This window comes from Trachypithecus francoisi, unplaced genomic scaffold (genome assembly GCF_009764315.1).
Source record: "Trachypithecus francoisi isolate TF-2019V2 unplaced genomic scaffold, Tfra_2.0 Lachesis_group21, whole genome shotgun sequence".
NCBI classification, from domain to species: Eukaryota; Metazoa; Chordata; class Mammalia; order Primates; family Cercopithecidae; genus Trachypithecus; species Trachypithecus francoisi.
The window spans coordinates 11226084-11240623 of record NW_022681467.1 but is presented as its reverse complement, the minus strand read 5'-3'; the positions used below and the strand labels follow the sequence as shown (position 1 = coordinate 11240623).

Sequence of the window (14540 nt, the reverse complement as noted above, 5' to 3'; positions counted from 1 at the left end):
TTGTTATAATGGTGTGCGTTTAATATATATTGGTTGTATGTTTGGGCATTCTGGAGCTATGTTTAATCTCTATCTACATGCATGAATGTGTGCATGCATTCTCATGCTAGCGTCAGACATGATTTATTTGCAGGAAATTACTCTGCGTATGTATTTTAACCTGAATGTTGTTATTCTTTTAGATTTATTTTACTCTTATTAAACTAATATTCTGTAGGTGGTAGCTGGGTATACCACATCTCTTCTAAGTTTTATCAGTAGACAAAGGGAGTTCAGAAAATGTGGATCTAATCTATTTCCTTACCAATAGGCTGAGATGAAAGGAATTCTCTTCTAGCTGGATTTGGAGGTATTTACTCACCTGCTTTTCTTTTGCAACATGTTCTACCTTTATTACATCTCAATTACACCAAGAAAATCAAAGTATAGAAAAACACACTGTAAATATCTAGTAATAAGTGAATTTGGCTGGAATCCCTTGGTTGTCCCCCCTCCCCCACAAAGATTATAGCCTCGCTGAAATTGTGGGGCAGAGAAATAGTTAAATACTTAATTTCATAGCAGACTGAATAGATCAGCATTGCTTGATAGTTCACAGAAGTAGTGGTTTTATGATTTGCATGAAGAAACATTGAGAAACAGATACATTTAGGTAACCCTGGATGGTTGCTATACTTTTTGTGCATGATTGTAATTATGAAGTGCATTTTTCAATGCAACATTGGTGAGTGTGCTTGAAATAAGGAAACTTTTCATGACCTAATTATATAGTCCTTTTTAATCTTTGGATAATTATTAACAGAGCTGGATATTTTATTTATCTCTTTGACTTTCTAAAATTTTGTTTGCAAATAGCTCAATACGTGAGATCCTATTCTCTCTTAGAGGTGAAAGCTGAAGTTCAAAGAGAATGGAGCAAAGTATACCACAAGACTAGTTGGTTAATTGTGTTCTCTATAGGAAAATAAGAAAAATCAAAACAGGTATGCACATTTAGGGAATAATTAAAATTTTGTCAATATGGCTTATTGATTTAAAAAAGCAAAAGGCTGAAGTGCTTGGAAAATGGATGTGTAGACAAGTTTCCAACTTGGGAAATATGGATTTTGAGACCTGAAGAGAATTTGCTGTCTCTGGATATCACTGGCATCTCTAATGATTTGTTTTTAAAAGTCAAGAAAAAGGAAGAAGGAAGAATTTTGCTAGAAACAGTATAAAAATAACACTCAACCTTTTAATAGAGAAAGGAATCTCTATAATTGTCTTAAAACAATCATGTTACTCTACTTGCTACCATTAGATAAGGAATGGAAGAATTATGGACTAAGTTAACTTTTTTTTTTTTTTTTTTGAGACGGAGTCTCGCTGTGTCACCCAGGCTGGAGTGCAGTGGCCAGATCTCAGCTCACTGCAAGCTCCGCCTCCCGGGTTCACGCCATTCTCCTGCCTCAGCCTCCCGAGTAGCTGGGACTACAGGGGCCGCCACCTCGCCCGGCTAGTTTTTTTTTGTATTTTTAGTAGAGACGGGGTTTCACCATGTTCTCGATCTCCTGACCTTGTGATCCGCCCGTCTCGGCCTCCCAAAGTGCTGGGATTACAGGCTTGAGCCACCCGCCCGGCCTAAGTTAACTTTTTAACAAATGGCATGCAGATAGGCTGAAGTAATGCTCTTGCAATACTCTAGTCATTCTTTGATAGGAATTAGATCTACCTTAACATCTTTGATGATTATTTTGAAGGACCAATTACATATTGTTTGAATGAAATTAGCAGGTGAGGCTGAGCTGAATTCAACCCAATATTAATAAATAAAAATGGAGATAGAAAATACACAAAATGTGGGATGAAATGTCCAAAGAAATTGATCATCATGTTCTTGCATGGTAGACTACAGTTGCCATCAAATGTCATGTCTCTTCTACCCATAAAAAAAACAAGTATTTTTCTTTTCTTTCTCCCTCCTTCCCTACCTTCCTTTCTTCCTTTTTTTGGAGTAGGTGTAGTTTTCTTCTTTATATGGTATATCATGTTCTTGATCACCATTAAATAAATAATAATGCCAATGTCATCACATTCTGATTACGTAGCGAGAAATAGAAAACTTTCAGAAACATGATTATGACTGGATACATGTTTTATAGTATAGGCTTGTATTTTGTCAGCTTATCACAATAGATGGTAGAAATGGTTGATATAAAAAGCCTGGTTATTAGGATGCAAAATAAACTTAACTTGAACTCATTTATATACCTATCAAAAAGAATTTCTCATAAATCCTTTTATCAGAGTGGCTTAGTGTTTGCTTTGCCACTTATTACTGTGTGACTGTGGACAAGTAATGTCAACATTTTGTAGCCTTGGTTTCCACATATAAAGAATCAGTAAATTACTACTGTTATTGCAGACCTGTCCATCTCATGAGGCTGTTGTTACAGGGATCAGTTGGGATAATGAATATAAGATAACTGGAAGAATGGAATTCTTTCAAAAGTATTTGACAATGTTACTTCAAATATAAGACATTTTCACACCTTGTGATTTGGCAATTTAAGGAAATATCACTTATTTCTTTGATATCTATTTTGAACACCAGAACTCTAGACATTTACTATGTAATTTCTTGATGTTTTTAAACAACAGGGAAATGTCCAGAAATAAATTAAATATTTGATAGGCACCACTTTTCTGCTAAGGTTAAACCAAAGGCTTTATGGTCACAGCACAGGGTCCAACATATGTGTTCTTATTCTTATTTTACCAAAAGAATAGATTCTTCAAATATTTTTAATGAATGTAAGACAAATAGTATGATAATTTATTTAATAAATATGAGTAAGACCTACTGTGTACCCCAACATTATCAGGTATCTTCCATGACATAGAGAGGATCTGATGATTGTTTCCTAACAAAATATGCCTCCATCTTATGACCACCTAGACAAATAAATGGACAAGATCATCATGTCCACTGTTTGATTTGAGAATACTCTGTAGTTCTCTCATCACTTTTAAATATCTTCCCAGAGATGCATGAAATTCCATAATTCATGAGTAATTTAGGATGTTAAGGCATTGTTCTTTCTCTGCAATTTTCCGTTAAAATGCAGATACTCATGAGATTAGTAGATAATTAATTTTCTAATACTTTAATATGAAGAAATTTATCAAATTACTTTTCATGTTGACAGGATAGAGTATGATAAAAGTACTGAGCACCTTAGCCTGGGGGAGAATTGGAGAAAGGTCTGAAAGGAGATGGAGAAAAACAGAAGAAGAGTAGGGTATAATTAAATTTCACCTACCTCTCAGTTTTTCTAAGAGGAGATCATTTTTGAATAGTGGAGAGGGAAATGTTATAGTCATACATAATTATCTAGAAATAAGATACTGATTTGGGTGTCAGATGTGTTGTGGATAAAAATTTTTGCTATGAAAAAATACTACATATTTTATTAACTTAGGGGAAAAAATTCATTACATTACTCTCCTCCATACATTCTTTGTGACAGCTGTTTTTTTCATACCTATCCACATTAGCTTTAGGTGGTAAAAGAAAAAAATAAATTAATCAGCAAATCTAAGGGCTCATTTTACAATGGCATTTCTCTTTTATGAATGATTATTTAGGGCTTAATATCAGGAAATATTTAAATGTAAGATTTTAATCCTGATTCTCCTTCTAATCTTACCATAAATAGTTTCAATTGAAAAAATATGACCAGTCTTTCATGCCTCCTAGACCTAGTCTGTGCAAGTTTCTTATTTCTTCCAAATATTATTCCTTATTGACTCCAAATGTTAAAGTCAGTTACTTTTCTTTAACCATGAGTTACCCTTGGACCCAAAAAAATGCACATTTATTTATATATATATATATTCTTGACAACCTTGAGATTGTTGAATGCAAGATAGGCAAAATTTAAGGCACCACGAAGAGGATAATTAGCAGTATAAACTGGAAATTGGAATGTGAATAAAAGAAAACTTTAAAAGAAGATCAGGGAGCCTACAGATTTTCTCTGTAAAACCTTGGGAAAGACAAAGATATTATAGATGTCAAAAAAGAAAAAAGACCCAGGTTGAATCCCAGAAGTCTAATGCATGTGACCTGAGGAATGCATAGTCAGATTGGTGAAATCAAGCATCTGAATTATGTTGATTTCCAGAACAACAGTGTATCCTAAAACAAGGAAAACTACACATATACATAATATCTTTGGCTATATATATGTAAAACATACTAACAGAAATTGTGTATATTGGTGAAAATCTTGGTGAAACCTCAGGGGTGAGTGTAGAGGTGAAGACAAGAAAGAAAAATTTCTATTGAGCAAGGGCTGGAAAATGAAAATGCCTGATTTTGTATCCATTATCACCATGCACTGTTGGAGAGGATGACAGAGATATTTTCTCATGTATCATGCTGTCTTTATTCTTTTTGTCTGTGAGCATACAACTATTTTGTAATGATTTTTATGTGTTTATCTTGACCTCTATTTCCCTTCTTTTAACATCATGTTCATTTAAAAAAAAAAAAAAAAAACTAATCCATGCCATACAAAAGGGGTCACAGCAATTTCTTCTTCTAGAACCAGTTCAAAGGCATGATTTATATTTGTCAATGGTATTAGATATTCGAGAAAACTATTTTCACTGATGAAATACAATGCACTCTGTCTGACATTCTTCGAATGACAACATGTAATAAAGTAGATGTTTTCGTTTGAAAAAATCATAATCTTGCATATAAGCCAGATTTTACTTAGGTTAAAAATTATTTTCCCATGAAAATAAATAATTGACATAGGAATTTGTTGATTTTATGTGATTATGGGCAAACTAAAACTTGTTTGTTTGTTTGAATGGCATGTGCTATCTGTGGTTTCCACAGGCATCATGCTGGATCATTTTTTGAATGAAAAAACATTGTAAATTTTTGCTGGTAGGAACCACACAATTTCAATAGGGATCCCTCAGAGCTAACTAATGTTCCCTCCATGAGTCATAGATCTTGAGAAGCAATAGCTTCCAGTGGGAAAGATGATGGGCCTACAAGTTCAGTGCTACCTCTAGGCATTGCGGCAATCAAGCAGTTTTGGAATTCTGAATTTAGTTGTTTCACTGTAGTATAGGTTTTCGTTTTAAGGCGTAACCAAGTGAATCTTATTTTCTTATACAAGTTCCCTTCTGAGAGGGTTGCCATGGCAATGAGTTCTCAGCCTGAAATTCTTAAATGTTGGTTTTATTTCATTATCTGAGTTTCCATTACAGGCCACATCAATCAATGCAGTTCTCTATTCAAGAACATGTCTGCAGCCTTAAAAAGCTGACCCTTTCATTTGGTACCTCTGCTCCTCTGCCTAACTTGATGTCACCATTTCCCAGACAGCTCTTCATCTCCAAGAACCCTCTTCTACAGGGCTGTCAATTTGATCTTTTCCAGTTTTCTTTTAGGCAATATCTAGTCTTGGGTCTCACCTGTCTCATTTTCTCATTTATAAAGAGTAATACCAAGTCTCTATGTCTTCCCTGGTTGGGTTTCTAACAGCTGTGTGACAAACAATACTATTAAAAAGTAACAAGAACAAAGGCACTTTTGCATTTGTGCATCACTCTACAGTTTACAACAGTACATTTCTATACACCATCTCATTTATTTTTCAAATTATCTAACTGCTGCCACTGTTACTTTGATTTAGCCAGTGTGGGAAAAGGCTAACTCAAGACTTTTTCTTTCTCCTTTTCCCCTACATTCACCTTTCGTAAGATCTCCTTATTGGGCACAGAGGTACACAGGTTATTGTTATTGGGAGTGACAAGTGACAGGACAGGCAGCAGAGGTGAGGAGGAGGGCGGGCATGGAATGATAGTAAATTCACAGGTTGTGCCTTGGAAACAGATAGTTTTACAACCAAACCCACATTGACAGATCCTGCACAATTTGTGTCTTCTGATGGCCACACCAGAGAGATGATTTGAGTTACAGGGTGAATGAGATCAATCATTGAGCCATGAAATACAGTAATAAGAATAGCAAATGTTTCTGAACTCCCACTTGGTGTCAGGCGCTGTGTTTTAGTCATTAATTCTCAAAACAATCTTGAGTTAGAAAATGTGGTTTCTTCCATCTTACAGATGAGGAATATGCACCAGAAGGAAACTGCCTTCCCTATGGCTCAATTCCTCATCCCAGGATATGAACCAAAACCAAGGTGATGCATATTGCGATTCTGTTTCTCCACTAGCTAAGCATTATGTTGATGACTGTAACTCCATGCATTCTGTGGGCTATTACACTAACCTACGGTCTGTAAGTTGGACCTGTAACACTATTGGTCTTAGCTCAAGTGAGTTAAGGTCTTACCTTGAACAAAAAGTTGAGGTGAGATTTAAACTAAGGTAGTCTCAATCTAGTGGCCTAAGCCACTCAGTAGTTCCTTTGTCCTTTGCTCCATTATTATGTGCCTTTTCTTTTTGGTCTAAGCCAGTGGTTCTCAGTGAGTGTAGTACTGCCCTCTAGGGACCATTTTGTGAGGGTAGTTTTGGGCAATTACAACCACTACGGAGTGCCACAAGCATTTTGTGGGCAGAGACAGGGATATTGTGACATGTGGTCCGGTCAAGCCCACATGGTAAAACTGTGCCTCCTCCCACACAATGTTTTAACGTTTTGCCAGACAGTCATATAAGTGAAACCCTGTTTATAAACAAGATACATCAAAACAAAGCCTCTCTCTCCCTCTCTCTTTTTCACTGTACACTGGACTATCATGAAAATTAAGAGATGCTTGTACTTAGTTTGCTTAGAGCTTTGCCAAGAGTGCCTGAGAAAATTATGCTACAGGTGGCCATGCCCCGGCAGCAGGAGAGTTTTTCACACCTGTTTGAGTTCACGTTTAGGGAGATTTTTTTCGTAGTGATTCTGTGTAGTGAAGCAAACATCTTCCTTCTTCATTGCGTGTTCTAGTGTAGTCATGCCCTTGTCTTTACATATTGAAAATAGAATTCTACTATAAATACTTTCATCTTAAATCATTTTCATATCACACTTATGGCACTCTATTGATTTTTTTAAAGAAATCGATGTGTTGTTTTCATTTGGCTTCCCTTGGGAACAGACTCTGAGCCAAGGTGTTGTGTGCACGTGCTTTCTATGGGAGGCGATGACAGGGAACAGTGCAGAGGAGTGGGGATGTGACGAAGGGAAGAAAAAGTAGCCAGGAGGAGTGGGAGTGTTAGGAGTTGGCACTGTGGACAAGTGGGGCTCTGTCTTGCTGGGGAGCTCTCAGCAACCATGTAGAACATGCCTAGAAGTGGTCCCATCTGAGGGAGGAGAAAAGCTGGACTATTTTTTTTTTTTTTTATCTTCTCCCTTCATCAGCTGGCTGAGGGCTGCTCCTGGGTCATTAACTTCCCAGCATTTCTTATCTGCCTCCTTGGGCAGGCAGAGGGAAAAACCTCAGGCAGAGAGTGACAGCAAGGGTATTTGCTAGAAGATGCTCTGGATGGGCATGGGCTAGAATGATGAGAACTGGGCAGATATGGGCGGGGCACTGATGCCTGTTTCGTGTGTGCAGATGAGTGTTAATATTGATAAATGTCATTTCTGCATAGCAAGGAGACTTTACAAAATATTTGTTATGAAAAGGGTTTGATGAGCCTGATAGAATTGAGAGCATTGGTTTAAATTAAACAGAGTTTCTAATACAGCAAAGCTTCATTCAATATGCTAAACACAGATTGCTCAAAGATTTTTATTCTTAAAATAAGGCATCCAAATTCTCTGCTTCTTTAAGCGTAGTGTGATATAAATGTCATAAAAATGGTAATTGATGTAACTGGCCTTATGTCCTATAGAATGCATGGACTTATGAAAGTGAATGTAATGCTTAGCTAGTAGAAAAACAATATCACATATTGTGTCACCTTAGTTAAAGTTTTTTCAAGATCTCATAATCCTAAACTTTGATTCATCATGCAAATTATGGAAGAATTGGCCACCCAAGGTAGGATGCATGTACAATTTTCCATCAATCAGAAGACACATATTAGAGGTGAGAATTTAAGTAGGAGTTTACCTTTGATTTTATTCTAATATAAAGTTTCTTTCAAATTATGTGCTCTTTCAATGATTTGGGAACTATACCGTCATGTATTTCCTTCAAAAATCTTACTTTAGGACCGTGATCAATTCTTTTTGTAAGAGTGTCTGAAACTTTTTGCTTCATCTCATCTACAATTTGAAAGAATTATTTTTAGTCACTTGTATATTCTGCAGATAGCAAGACTAGCAAGACCAAGAAAACTACATTTAAAATGAAAGTATAAACCATCTCAGTTTGGCTGGATTTGTCAACATAATTATTTTCTGTTCTTTTATCAGGCTAGGGAACATTCTCAGGAAAATCATTATGGGTTTCTACAACAGTATCTTCCAGAGGAAATACTGGCCTAGCACACTGTCAAGGAGAGTATATTACAGTGAAATTTGTATAAAAACAGTAAACAGATTTGCAATGCAAGCTTTCATCTTGAGTGCTTTATTTTTCCCTGACCTGAGCAGCAGTTATTAGATCACTGTATCATGAGGAAATAGTCAATTCAAGACACGGACCACAGAGTCCCAAGCCTGACATTAGGTTTGAACAATTGGGCAATTTTGGCATATGTCTAGAGGGTTAATAGTATAGAGCAAAGGCAATGGCTTTAAACTGAACATTTTTTCTTGCAAATGTTCAGATTTTGTTTTTTTTGTTTTTGTTTTTTTTGGAGAGCAATTGCAATGTATGGAATCTAAGCTATTCTTAAGCTATTGAACTCAGAGACCAAAGGAGAAAGAACAAATAAAACCAATAAAAATTTTAAAATAAAAATAAATCTGTCAGTGGAAAGAAAGCTTTCTTGACTTGTTTATGTACAATTCAATGGAATTGCAAAGAGGATTTTTTTAATGGGAAATATGTCACAGATTGCGTTCAAGCTGCACTTTAGCTATTTTTGTTTGTTTGTTTTATACACACACAAACACATACCCTTCAAAAATGTGCAAAGTGAAATATTTGCTTTCCTGGATATCTTTTCAAAGTGTTATAGTTTGAATTTGTAATTATGACTTAAGTTCAGCGGTATATTAAACACCTAGATTTTAGTCCATACGAGTAACTTTAGTCCAGTCTCTCCATCTCTTCTGAGCCCATGTTCTGAAAATTTCCCTGCTCCAAGTATACTAGCAGGTAAGCTATCCCAGAGGGTGTACAACAGAAAAGCTTATAGACAAAATTAAGAGGCATGACTCACATTGACTCAAGGAAAAAGAAGCCAGGAGAAAGAGAGGAATAGGTTAACACACTTAGACTAGGTGACAAATGTGTGGAAGAACCTCATTTTCTGGTTATGCTGTGTTTGAATGCTCTGTCTCTTTACCATCTCTACCCTCTCAATGGTGGTGTGGTTAAGAGGACCATAGTTGAGGTTTGAACAAGGGAGCATGGCAGATGGTGAGTGGTCGGGGCCCACTACACATACTTGCGCTATCAGAAAGACACAGGTGCTAATGCTCCTGGCTGGTGGTATCTCATCAGTTAATTGGTGAACAGCAGGGGGTTTTACCACCATTTCTATGTCAGAGATGTAAGGCCAAATGAGACTATAATGAGTATCACCAATGGGAGGATAATTTGAGGATAACATTGCTGTCACTCTAGAGGTGACATGATTCATGCTTCTGACCTGTTCTTACCATTCTTTTCCATTTTGAAATAACAATCTTGTTTGTTCCATCCTTTTTATCATACAGCATGTCTTAGAGGTTACTAACTTAGTACTGCATTTAACACAATTCTATGAATCCTGTCTGTATCTCAAAATCTGCTTGCTTAGTTATTATCAACACTTAACACGTGTTATATATCCCATTTGTTTTTATTTTCTTCTATAGAAGAATCGAATGTTCTCAAATAATGCAGCAAGCACATTACACTGTTTGTGTAAAATGGGATTACAGCTGGGTGTGGTGGTGCACGCCTAGAGTCCCAGCTACTCAAGAGGCTGAGACAGAAGGATCGTTTGAGCCCAGGAGTTAGTTATGATCGCACCACTGCACTACAATCTCAGTGACAGAGTGAGACCCAGATACCCAGTCGAAAAAAGAAAAGAAGAAGAAAAAGGAAAATGGGATAACATATATCAGTAACTTATCATTTTAACTGGGTGATGGGTAGGTTTTATGTATGGACTGATTTGTGTCTCATCAAAATTCATACATTAAATCTCTAACCCCCAGTGTGATGGTATATAGAGATGGGGCCTTTGGGAGGTGAGTTGATAAGGATGGGGCCCTGAAGATGGAATTACTGCTGTGATATGAAGAGACACCGGAGGCCTTGCTTCCCCTCACTCTTGGCTTCTCAAGGATACAGCTGGAAGACAGCCTTCTGAAGGACAGGAAGAGAGCCCTCGCAGGGGAATATAATCGTCCAGAACCTTGTTCTTGTACTTTCCAACCTCCAGAACTGTGAGAAATAATAAATTCCTGTTGTTTAAGCTTCCTGGCCTATGGCATTTTGTATGGCATCCAGAGCTGATTAATGCAGTGAGTATGCAGGCATTCATTATACTATTCTCTCTAACTGTTTGTGTGTGTTTGAAATTTTCCATAACAAAACAAACTTAAATGTTTAAATATACAAAAGAAAATGATAAATTGTAACAGTATATACTTCCTAGGATTATTGTGAGGCTATAAAGAAACAATATTTGTAAAGTGCTCAGTAGATTACATAGCTTATTAAAAATAATTTACCTGATAGATATGTTTTAAGTAACTATTATGTTTCAATCACTAATCAAAGTACTTGGGATATATCTGCCCTCGTGGAGCTTACATTCTACTGGTAGTAATTTTTACTATTGTTATTAGATGGTATCACATCATTTCTAGATACTGTGACGTTCATTATTATTACGTTCTTGGGCAATTATCTCATTACCATTGCATTTTTTTTTCTTATTTTTGTGATTTCTGAATCTTTAAAAAGTTAAGAAGGTAATAGAACTGAGTAGAGATCCAGCAAATGGCAATTCTGTGAAATAGGAATAATACAACCCTCAGTTAACTTACACTCATAAAAACAGACGACTATGTAACCAGGGCTGTAAGGAACACACAACAGCTCTTGCTGAAGATCACGTTTTATTGGGCAGTATGATGAATCAGTCAGGAAGCTGTCTTGCAGAACAAGTGAAACATACCACTACATAAAGTCTTAAAAACAATGAAAAGCCAGAAACAGCTTCTCAAGCATTCGATGTTTTTCTATGTTAAAAAAAAAAAAAAAAGATATTTAGGGCGTTTTTCTCTAAAATAAAAAAAGAATAGCTCAAATCCATGCTAAATACTTTTTTTAAAAATTAATTTATTTTTTATTATACTTTAAGTTCTAGGGTACATGTGCATAACGTGCAGGTTTGTTACATATGTATACTTGTGCCATGTTGGTGTGCTGCACCCATCAACTCGTCAGCACCCATCAATTCATCATTTATATCATGTATAACTCCCAATGCAATCCCTACCCCCTCCCCCCTCCTCATGATAGGCCCCAGTGTGTGATGTTCCCCTTCCCGAGTCCAAGTGATCTCATTGTTCAGTTCCCACCTATGAGTGAGAACATGCGGTGTTTGGTTTTCTGTTCTTGTGATAGTTTGCTAAGAATGATGGTTTCCAGCTGCATCCATGTCCCTACAAAAGGACAAAGCTGGAGGCTTCACACTACCTGACTTCAAACTATACTACAAGGCTACAGTAACCAAAACAGCATGGTACTGGTACCAAAACAGAGATATAGACTAATGGAACAGAACAGAGTCCTCAGAAATAATACCACACATCTACAGCCATCTGATCTTTGACAAACCTGAGAGAAACAAGAAATGAGGAAAGGATTCCCTATTTAATAAATGGTGTTGGGAAAATTGGCTAGCCATAAGTAGAAAGCTGAAACTGGATCCTTTCCTTACTCCTTATACGAAGATTAATTCAAGATGGATTAGAGACTTAAATGTTAGACCTAATACCATAAAAACCCTAGAAGAAAACCTAGGTAGTACCATTCAGGACATAGGCATGGGCAAGGACTTCATGTCGAAAACACCAAAAGCAACGGCAGCAAAAGCCAAAATTGACAAATGGGATCTCATTCAACTAAAGAGCTTCTGCACAGCAAAAGAAACTACCATCAGAGTGAACAGGCAACCTACAGAATGGGAGAACATTTTTGCAATCTACTCATCTGACAAAGGGCTAATATCCAGAATCTACAAAGAACTCAAACAAATATAAAAGAAAAAAACAAACAACCCCATCGAAAAGTGGGCAAAGGATATGAACAGACATTTCTCAAAAGAAGACATTCATACAGCCAACAGACACATGAAAAAATGCTCATCATCACTGGCCATCAGAGAAATGCAAATCAAAACCACAATGAGATACCATCTCACACCAGTTAGAATGGCAATCATTAAAAAGTCAGGCAACAACAGGTGCTGGAGAGGATGTGGAGAAATAGGAACACTTTTACACTGTTGGTGGGATTGTAAACTAGTTCAACCATTATGGAAAACAGTATGGCAATTCCTCAAGGATCTACAACTAGATGTACCATATGACCCAGCCATCCCACTACTGGGTATATACCCAAAGGATTATAAATCATGCTGCTTATAAAGACACATGCACACGTATGTTTATTGCGGCACTATTCACAATAGCAAAGACTTGGAATCAACCCAAATGTCCATCTGTGACAGACTGGATTAAGAAAATGTGGCACATATACACCATGGAATACTATGCAGCCATGCTAAATACTTTAAATTCCTTAGGCTATTTGGCTACCCTAGAGAAACCGGGACTCATAGAAAATGTGGTCAGAAGCATGAATAAGGAATGGGTGACAAGTTCTGTTGCTCAGAATAGAACCAGTTCTCCATTAGGTTCAGGCTTTATTTTTTTTCCATCAACAAAATGCAATTTGATTCTCCAAGATATGTGTTAAATATGAAAGAACAGATACTAACTTTATAGTGGAGAAACCCAGCAGATACCACCATAATCAAGTGATCAAGATTAAGATAATCAGTAATGAGATATGTCAACATTATGAACCTCTTGGTATAATGGATTAATAAGGACACTACATCACTGCTATGGTATTCTTGCCATAGCCATAGTCCAGTCAAAACCATAGTCTAATCATGAGAAACTATAGGCAGACCTCCAAAGAGGGACATTCAACAAAATAGGTAATTAATACTCTTCAAAACTGTCAAGATCATAAAAGAAAATGAAAAGCTATGTTTATTCTTCTCATATTATTATGGCATGATACATTAATTGTTTTTCAAGTGTTAAACAATTCATACATTCCTGTGATAAATCCCATTTAGTTGTGTCATGTAATTCATAATCATTTTTATATGCTGTTGGATTACTTTTTACATAATAAGTGTTTGAAAATTTTCGCATCTATATTCATAAGAGATATTGGTCTTCAGTTTGCCTCTATTGTGATGCCTTTGTATTGGTATTATAGAGTAACTTGAGAAGTGTTATCTCTTCTTCTATTTTTTGAGAGAGTTTGTGAAGCATTTGTATTCTTTAAATGTTTGGAAGTAGATTTAATAACTTCTTAAGCTATCGTAAGAAAACATTTATTTAGCTCATATTTGTGGTATCTAATAAATAGCCAAGAAACAGAATCTAGTAGTACATTATTAAAAATGTAAAATTTAGAAATTCATAGCACATGCATTTTGATTTTCAAATTAAAAATATTTGCTTACAGGTCTTATTATTTCACAGCTACTTTGCCAAGTTTTCAGGTTGTCTTTCTCAGGAACCACTCTGGGATAGAAGTTAATGTGCAGGAAGCTAATATGGGAGTGCTTTTGCAATCAATATATGCAGAAGGGAAGAAGGAAGCAGAATTGGGTAGAGGGAGAAGTCACGTGATGATACAGTGTTTATGGAGCATTTGGTGATCCGATTGGGAGCTCTAAAGCTGAGATGATTGTTTCAAAATGGTTCCAAGTTGGTGTGAGGAGTCTAGACCTGTATTCTCAAACAACCAGTTATTGATGCAGGCTGCACCCAGGAAGGAGTGTGATCTTGGAATAAGTAGCTCCTCTCTCTCAGTCAAGGGTAATTTCTGGAGAGGGCTGACAGCTGAGGGCTGTCTGCTGGCAACATTCCTTGAAGCTAGGGCACTGTACTGCACAGAGCCTGGCTGGTGCATCACAGCAGGAACTGGGATTCTTAAACTGAGCATGATCCTGCTCCAATGTCCAATGTGTTTGACAGTTCTGTATTCTCTCTTGGATATGGTTTAAAATTTAATGGTTCTAGGAAAATAAGAATTGAGGCAAAATACATTGCTTAAAGCAGATGAAAAGGGTAGTAGACTGAGAATTCAGTATTTGCTAGTCAGAGAAGACTCATTTTGATTTACATGCACATAATAGAATCGCAGGAAAGTCCT

General features: G+C 36.5%; 1 protein-coding gene across 2 annotated transcripts in view; it reads left to right on the top strand.

Moving 5' to 3' along the window:
• The window catches only part of MACROD2 (mono-ADP ribosylhydrolase 2), a 2183277-nt gene that overhangs the window by 1300039 nt on the left and 868698 nt on the right, over positions 1 to 14540 (top strand). The gene's annotated exons all lie outside the window — the stretch shown is intronic.